Raw genomic sequence first — 7,766 nt, 5'->3', positions numbered from 1 at the left:
TTCCTCCGTCGGCTTACAATTTTTATCAATTTTTTTCCATTTTTATTTTTTTTTATTTTTAAATTTTTTTTAATTTTAGATTTTGTTTCTTCCTTCCTTTGCTTACAATTTTTATTAATTTTTTTCCTTTTTTTTATTTTTTTTTTTGTTTTGTTTTTAGATGATGTTTATTCCTCCGTCGGCTTACAATTTTTATTATTTTTTTCCATTTTATATTTTTTAAATTTTTTTTATTTCTTTTTATTTTTAGATTCCGTTTATTCCTCCGTTTGCTTACAATTTTTATTTTTTTTTCCTTTTTTTAAATTTTTTTTTAATTTTAGATTTTGTTCCTTCCTTTGCTTACAATTTTTATTATTTTTTTTCCTTTTTTTTATTTTTTTTTTAATTTTTTTTAATTTCAGATTTTGTTTCTTCCTTCCTTTGCTTACAATTTTTATTAATTTTTTTCCTTTTTTTTTTTTTTTTTTTTTTTTTTTTTTTGTTTTGTTTTTAGATGCTGTTTATTCCTCCGTCGGCTTACAATTACTAATTTTTTCCATTTTTATTTTTTTTATTTTTTTTTTAATTTCTTTTTATTTTTAGATTTTCTTTATTCCTCCGTCGGCTTACGATTTTTATTAAATTTTTTATTATTTTTTTTTCAATTTCTTTTTTTATTTTTAGATTTTGTTTATTCCTCCGTTCGCTTACAATTTTTATTATTTTTTTTCCTTTTTTTTTAATTTTTTTAAAATTTTTTTTTAATTTTAGATTTTGTTTCTTCCTTCCTTTGCTTACAATTTTTATTCATTTTTTTCCATTTTTATTTTATTTATTTTTTTTTAATATTTTTTTTTTGTTTGTTTTTAGATTTTGTTTATTCCTCCGTCGGCTTACAATTTTTATTCATTTTTTTCCGGTTTTTTTTTTTTTTTAATTTTTTTTTATTTTTAGATTTTCTTTTTTCCTCCCTTGGCTTACAATTTTTATTCCTTTTTTTCCTTTTTTTCTTCCCCCCCCAGCCCCCCCCCCCCCGCCCCCCCGGCGACTCGCCCCCCGCGGCGAGTCTATTTTCCGCGGCCGGGCTAGACCTGGTGTTCCTTCCCGTTCACCGCGCCCCACCCAACCACCCCCCCCCCCGCGGCCCCCCCCCCCCCCCCCCGGCGACTCGCCCCCCCCGCCCCCCTATCGGTGGCGACTCTTTTTTTTTTCCTTTTTTTTTTTTCTTCCTTTCATTCTTTTTGTACATTTTTGTCTTGTCCTTTTTAATTCTTTTCTTCTATCGCTTTTTTTTTTTCTCGGGGGGGGGGGGGGGGGGGGTGGGGTGGGGGGGTGGGGGGCGGAGGGGTGCCGGTCGTTCCCCCCCGGGGCGGGGGGCGTCTTCTTTCTTTCAAATTTCATTCATTTATTTATTTATTTGCATACGCGTTGTTCCTCCCCGCCCCCCCCCCCCCCCCCCCCGTCTTCTTTTTTCGGTTTTTTTTTTTTTTTATAATTTTTTAAAATGTTATTTCACTTATTTATTTAGTTTAATTTTCCCGTTTATGTGTTTATTCGTTCATTCGGGCGGGGGGGGGGGCGCGCGTGTGTGTGTCCTGTTCCGGCGCCCCCAACCTCCCCTCCCCCCGTTCTGTCTGTCTGGTTTTATTTAGTCAGTTAGTTACTTTTCATTTGCGGGGGGGGCGGGGGTGGGCGGGTGTGCGTTGTTCCTCTCCCCTCTCCCCTCCCCCCCCGTTCTGTTCGGTTTTCTTTATTTATTTAATTAAACGGGGGGGGTGGGGTGGGGGGGGGTGGGGGGGTGGGAGCGTGCGCACGCGCGTCTGTGTATCGTTCCTCCCTCGCCCCCCCCCAACCCCCCCCCCCCCCGTTTCTTTCATTCATTCGTTCCTTCCTTCATTCGTTTATTACGTAGGGGGTGCGCGCGCGCGCGTGTTGTCGTCGTCGTCGTCGTCGTCGTGTCCGTCCCCCCCCTTTTTCTCATTATTTATTCATTTAGTAGGTTTTGGGGGGGGGGGGGGGCGCGGGGGGGTGGGGGGGGTGTGCGCGCGCGCGCGTGTATTATTCCACCAAGCCCACCCCCCCCCCCCCCGGATTTTATATTCATTGATTCATTCGCTTATTTATTTAAAGGGGGGGGCGCGCATGGGCGCGGCCGCGTATCGTTTCTTCCCCACCCCCCATACCCTCCCCCCACCCCACCCTTACCTGTTTTGTCTCAGAATTTATTTATTTATTCATTTATGTAGTGGGGTGGGGTGGGGGGTGGTGTGCGCGTGCGTATTGCTCTCCACCCCGGGCCGCCCCCCCCCCCGCCCCGTGTCTTTTTTTAAATTATTTTCTAAATTTTTAAAATTAATCAATCTATTTATTTATTTATTTATTTATTTATTTCGGGGGGGGGGGGTGTGTGCGCGCGCATGCCCGTGTATTTCCCCCCCCCCCCCCGCCTTTGTATTATTTATTTATTTATTAGTTTTCGGGGGGTGGGCTGGGGGTGGGGTCGAGGGTGGCGTGCGCGTATTCCTCCACCCCGCCCCCGTCTTTTTCTTTAGTGTTATGTTTTACTTTTTTTGAAATGTATTTGTTTGTTTATTTCATCGGGGGTGGGGGGCCTGTGCGCGCATGCGCTGTTCCTCCCCGTGCCCCCCGTCTGTGCCCCCCCTCCCCCCCTCCCTCCCCCACACACCCCCACACCACACACGCCCCCCCGTCTCTGTTTTTCTCATTATTTCTTTCTTTTATTTTGTACTTCTGGGGGGTAGGGTCGGGGGGAGGTGGGGGGGGGTGCGCGCGCGCGCGTCGTTCCTCTCCGTCTCGCCGCGGCCTCGGCGCGTCGCCATCCTCCCCTCCCCGAGGAAGGCCCTCCGCCCCGAGCCCCCCGCCGCCCCGAGAGTCCCGCGGACAGACAGGCGGGCGCACGCCCCGCCCGCGCCCAGCCGCTGGCTGGCTCGCGTTCCTGCCTTCCTTCCTTTAATTCTTACGGGCACCGTCCGTTAGAACTCATTTGTTCCCGGGTCCGTTTCTTCCGTCCTTTCTTCGGTCGAGCGCCGCCTCTTCGTTGCCTTTCTGGCCCCGTCTGGTTCCTCGGGCGTCCCCCGGCCCCAGCCCGAGGGAGGGCGGCGGGCGACTTGAGGCGGCCCGGCGCCCCGGCTGCCTCTCCCCGGGGGGGGGGGGGCTTCTTCTCCATCCGCCGGCCTGTGGGGCAGGATGTGGGGCAGAGGGAGGGGGTCCTCATCCCGTTAGGGGGGACTTGGGGCAGAGAAGGGGGCTGTGGGGCAGCATGTGGGGCAGAGGGAGGGGGGTGTGGTGCTGTTGGGGGGCAGGATGCGGGGCAGAGGGAGGGGGTTCTGGTGCTGTTGGGGGGCATGTGGGGCAGAGAAGGGGCCTGTGGGGCAGGATGTGGGGCAGAGGGAGGGGGTTCTCATCCCGTTATGGGGGACTTGGGGCAGAGAAGGGGGCTGTGGGGCAGCATGTGGGGCAGAGGGAGGGGGGTGTGGTGCTGTTGGGGGGGATGTGGGGCAGAGAAGGGGCCCGTGGGGCAGGATGTGGGGCAGAGGGAGGGGGTTCTGATCCCGTTACGGGGGCATGTGGGGCAGAGAAGGGGCCTGTGGGGCAGGATGTGGGGCAGAGGGAGGGGGTTCTGATCCCGTTACGGGGGATGTGGGGCAGAGAAGAGGCCTGTGGGGCAGGATGCGGGGCAGAGGGAGGGGGTTCTCATCCCGTTACGGGGGATGTGGGGCAGAGAAGGGGGCTGTGGGGCAGGATGTGGGGCAGAGGGAGGGGGTTCTCATCCCGTTACGGGGGGTGTGGGGCAGAGAAGGGGCCTGTGGGGCAGGATGTGGGGCAGAGGGAGGGGGTCCTCATCCCGTTATGGGGGACTTGGGGCAGAGAAGGGGGCTGTGGGGCAGCATGTGGGGCAGAGGGAGGGGGGTGTGGTGCTGTTGGGGGGGATGTGGGGCAGAGAAGGGGCCCGTGGGGCAGGATGTGGGGCAGAGGGAGGGGGTTCTGATCCCGTTACGGGGGCATGTGGGGCAGAGAAGGGGCCCGTGGGGCAGGATGTGGGGCAGAGGGAGGGGGTTCTGATCCCGTTACGGGGGGTGTGGGGCAGAGAAGGGGCCTGTGGGGCAGGATGTGGGGCAGAGGGAAGGGGTTCTGATCCCGTTACGGGGGATGTGGGGCAGAGAAGAGGCCTGTGGGGCAGGATGCGGGGCAGAGGGAGGGGGTTCTGGTGCCGTTGGGGGGGATGTGGGGCAGAGAAGAGGCCTGTGGGGCAGGATGCGGGGCAGAGGGAGGGGGTTCTGGTGCTGTTGGGGGGCATGTGGGGCAGAGAAGGGGCCTGTGGGGCAGGATGTGGGGCAGAGGGAGGGGGTTCTGATCCCGTTACGGGGGCATGTGGGGCAGAGAAGGGGCCTGTGGGGCAGGATGTGGGGCAGAGGGAGGGCGTTCTGATCCCGTTACGGGGGCATGTGGGGCAGAGAAGGGGCCTGTGGGGCAGGATGTGGGGCAGAGGGAGGGGGTTCTGATCCCGTTACGGAGGCATGTGGGGCAGAGAAGGGGCCTGTGGGGCAGGATGTGGGGCAGAGGGAGGGCGTTCTGATCCCGTTACGGGGGATGTGGGGCAGAGAAGGGGCCTGTGGGGCAGGATGTGGGGCAGAGGGAGGGCGTTCTGATCCCGTTACGGGGGATGTGGGGCAGAGAAGGGGCCTGTGGGGCAGGATGCGGGGCAGAGGGAGGGGGTTCTGGTGCTGTTGGGGGGCAGGATGCGGGGCAGAGGGAGGGGGTTCTGGTGCTGTTGGGGGGCATGTGGGGCAGAGAAGGGGCCTGTGGGGCAGGATGTGGGGCAGGGGGAGGGGGTTCTCATCCCGTTATGGGGGACTTGGGGCAGAGAAGGGGGCTGTGGGGCAGGATGTGGGGCAGAGGGAGGGGGGTGTGGTGCTGTTGGGGGGGATGTGGGGCAGAGAAGGGGCCTGTGGGGCAGGATGTGGGGCAGGGGGAGGGGGTTCTCATCCCGTTATGGGGGACTTGGGGCAGAGAAGGGGGCTGTGGGGCAGGATGTGGGGCAGAGGGAGGGGGGTGTGGTGCTGTTGGGGGGGATGTGGGGCAGAGAAGGGGCCTGTGGGGCAGGATGTGGGGCAGAGGGAGGGGGTTCTCATCCCGTTACGGGGGATGTGGGGCAGAGAAGGGGCCTGTGGGGCAGGATGCGGGGCAGAGGGAGGGGGTTCTGATCCCGTTACGGGGGAATGTGGGGCAGAGAAGGGGCCTGTGGGGCAGGATGTGGGGCAGAGGGAGGGGGGTGTGGTGCTGTTGGGGGGGATGTGGGGCAGAGAAGGGGCCTGTGGGGCAGGATGTGGGGCAGAGGGAGGGGGTTCTCATCCCGTTACGGGGGATGTGGGGCAGAGAAGGGGGCTGTGGGGCAGGATGCGGGGCAGAGGGAGGGGGTTCTGATCCCGTTACGGGGGCATGTGGGGCAGAGAAGGGGCCTGTGGGGCAGGATGCGGGGCAGAGGGAGGGGGTTCTGATCCCGTTACGGGGGAATGTGGGGCAGAGAAGGGGCCTGTGGGGCAGGATGTGGGGCAGAGGGAGGGGGTTCTCATCCCGTTACAGGGGATGTGGGGCAGAGAAGGGGCCTGTGGGGCAGGATGCGGGGCAGAGGGAGGTGGTTCTGATCCCGTTACGGGGGAATGTGGGGCAGAGAAGGGGCCTGTGGGGCAGGATGTGGGGCAGAGGGAGGGGGTTCTGATCCCGTTACGGGGGCATGTGGGGCAGAGAAGGGGCCTGTGGGGCAGGATGTGGGGCAGAGGGAGGGGGGTGTGGTGCTGTTGGGGGGGATGTGGGGCAGAGAAGGGGCCTGTGGGGCAGGATGTGGGGCAGAGGGAGGGGGTTCTGATCCCGTTACGGGGGATGTGGGGCAGAGAAGGGGCCTGTGGGGCAGGATGTGGGGCAGAGGGAGGGGGGTGTGGTGCCGTTGGGGGGGATGTGGGGCAGAGAAGGGGCCTGTGGGGCAGGATGTGGGGCAGAGAGGGGGCCTGTGGGGCAGGATGTGGGGCAGAGGGAGGGGGGTGTGGTGCCGTTGGGGGGAATGTGGGGCAGAGAAGGGGCCTGTGGGGCAGGATGTGGGGCAGAGGGAGGGGGTTCTGATCCCGTTACGGGGGCATGTGGGGCAGAGAAGGGGCCTGTGGGGCAGGATGTGGGGCAGAGGGAGGGGGGTGTGGTGCTGTTGGGGGGGATGTGGGGCAGAGAAGGGGCCTGTGGGGCAGGATGTGGGGCAGAGGGAGGGGGTTCTGATCCCGTTACGGGGGATGTGGGGCAGAGAAGGGGCCTGTGGGGCAGGATGTGGGGCAGAGGGAGGGGGGTGTGGTGCCGTTGGGGGGGATGTGGGGCAGAGAAGGGGCCTGTGGGGCAGGATGTGGGGCAGAGAGAGGGGGGTGTGGTGCCGTTGGGGGGGATGTGGGGCAGAGAAGGGGCCCGTGGGGCAGCATGTGGGGCAGAGGGAGGGGGTTCTCATCCCGTTACGGGGGATGTGGGGCAGAGAAGGGGCCTGTGGGGCAGGACGTGGGGTGGGACGTGGGCCTTCCCGCAAGAGCCGGCGCGAGCGGGCCGGGGGGGTGGCGCGGCCCTCTCGCCTTCCCCCCGCCTCGGTCCTGACCCCTACCTGACCCACCTCTCCCGGGCGCGGCGGCGGCACGTCGGCGGGCTACCTCGACGCGGGGGGGCCCGGCCTCGGGCGAAGCCGCTGCTTTCTGCGGGGGGCGGAAAGGCGCTCTCCTGCTTCTCCTCGAGACCCGGACGCTGGAGGGGAGAGAGGAAGGGAGGGACGTCAGGGCAGATACCGTCGTAGGGGAGTCACGGCGACCTAGGCGCCGTCACGGACTACGGCTGGCTTCGGGCCGCCGAGCCTCCTCCCCCCACCCCCCCACGAGAAGGCCGCCGCTCGGCCCGACAAAACGCGCCGCCGCCGCCGCCGCCGCCGCCGCCCCCGGCGAGTTGTATCGGCAAGCTGCGGGAAGGGCTTTTCGTTTCCTCGCGTCGCTAGAAACGTCAGCCTTTCCTTTGGCAGGAGCCATCTCGCTGCCCTCTGACCTATAGACACCCGCACCGGGAGGCGAGAGAACAAGCCCGCCTCGGCAGACGAGTACCCGGCTCTACCGGGTCACAGGAGGCCTCTCGACCGCCCGCGCTCTCACCCGGACCGCTCTTCGGAACAGCAACGGCAGCAGCCACCCGAAAGACTCAAAGCGCCTCGTCGAGTTCACCCCTTCGTCGAGGGACCGCCAAAATATTTCCCGTGGCCGACGCGGGGACGTGCAAACCGACGCGGCCTTGCCCGGGGCTTTGCGCAAACCTTCAGGCGGTCGGGCCGCGGGGATCGGACCGGACGAGAGGCGAGGCATTCGGCGAGAGCGGCCCGGCAGCCGTAGCTGCGCGTCCGCCGCCCACGGAAGGGAAGAAGTGCGACCCTTCTCGCGGCCGCGCCAGCCGGAAAAGCGGAAAAGCACGGTGCCGTTTACACGCCCTACGCGGCAAGGAGCCGGGTCCCCGCAACGCCTTACTTACCGTCCCGCCCGCGTCCAGGAGAACCGCTTCGGCTCCGCAACCACCGCTAAAGGGGAGCCGACGCCGGGAAAGGGAGAGAGAGCCCGGCAGCCTCGCGGGCGCGCGCCCCATCGTTAGAGCGGCCCAGACCTTCGTCGTCCCCGCTGACGGACGCTTTCGAGCCTCCGACCGGCGCGACGAAGAACGGGAAGCGGAAAGTTTCGGCTGAAAGCAAAAGCCCGACTAGGAAG

The sequence above is a fragment of the Numenius arquata genome, unplaced genomic scaffold, assembly GCF_964106895.1.
Source record: "Numenius arquata unplaced genomic scaffold, bNumArq3.hap1.1 HAP1_SCAFFOLD_208, whole genome shotgun sequence".
NCBI lineage: Eukaryota > Metazoa > Chordata > Aves > Charadriiformes > Scolopacidae > Numenius > Numenius arquata.
This window is presented reverse-complemented; position numbering follows the sequence as displayed.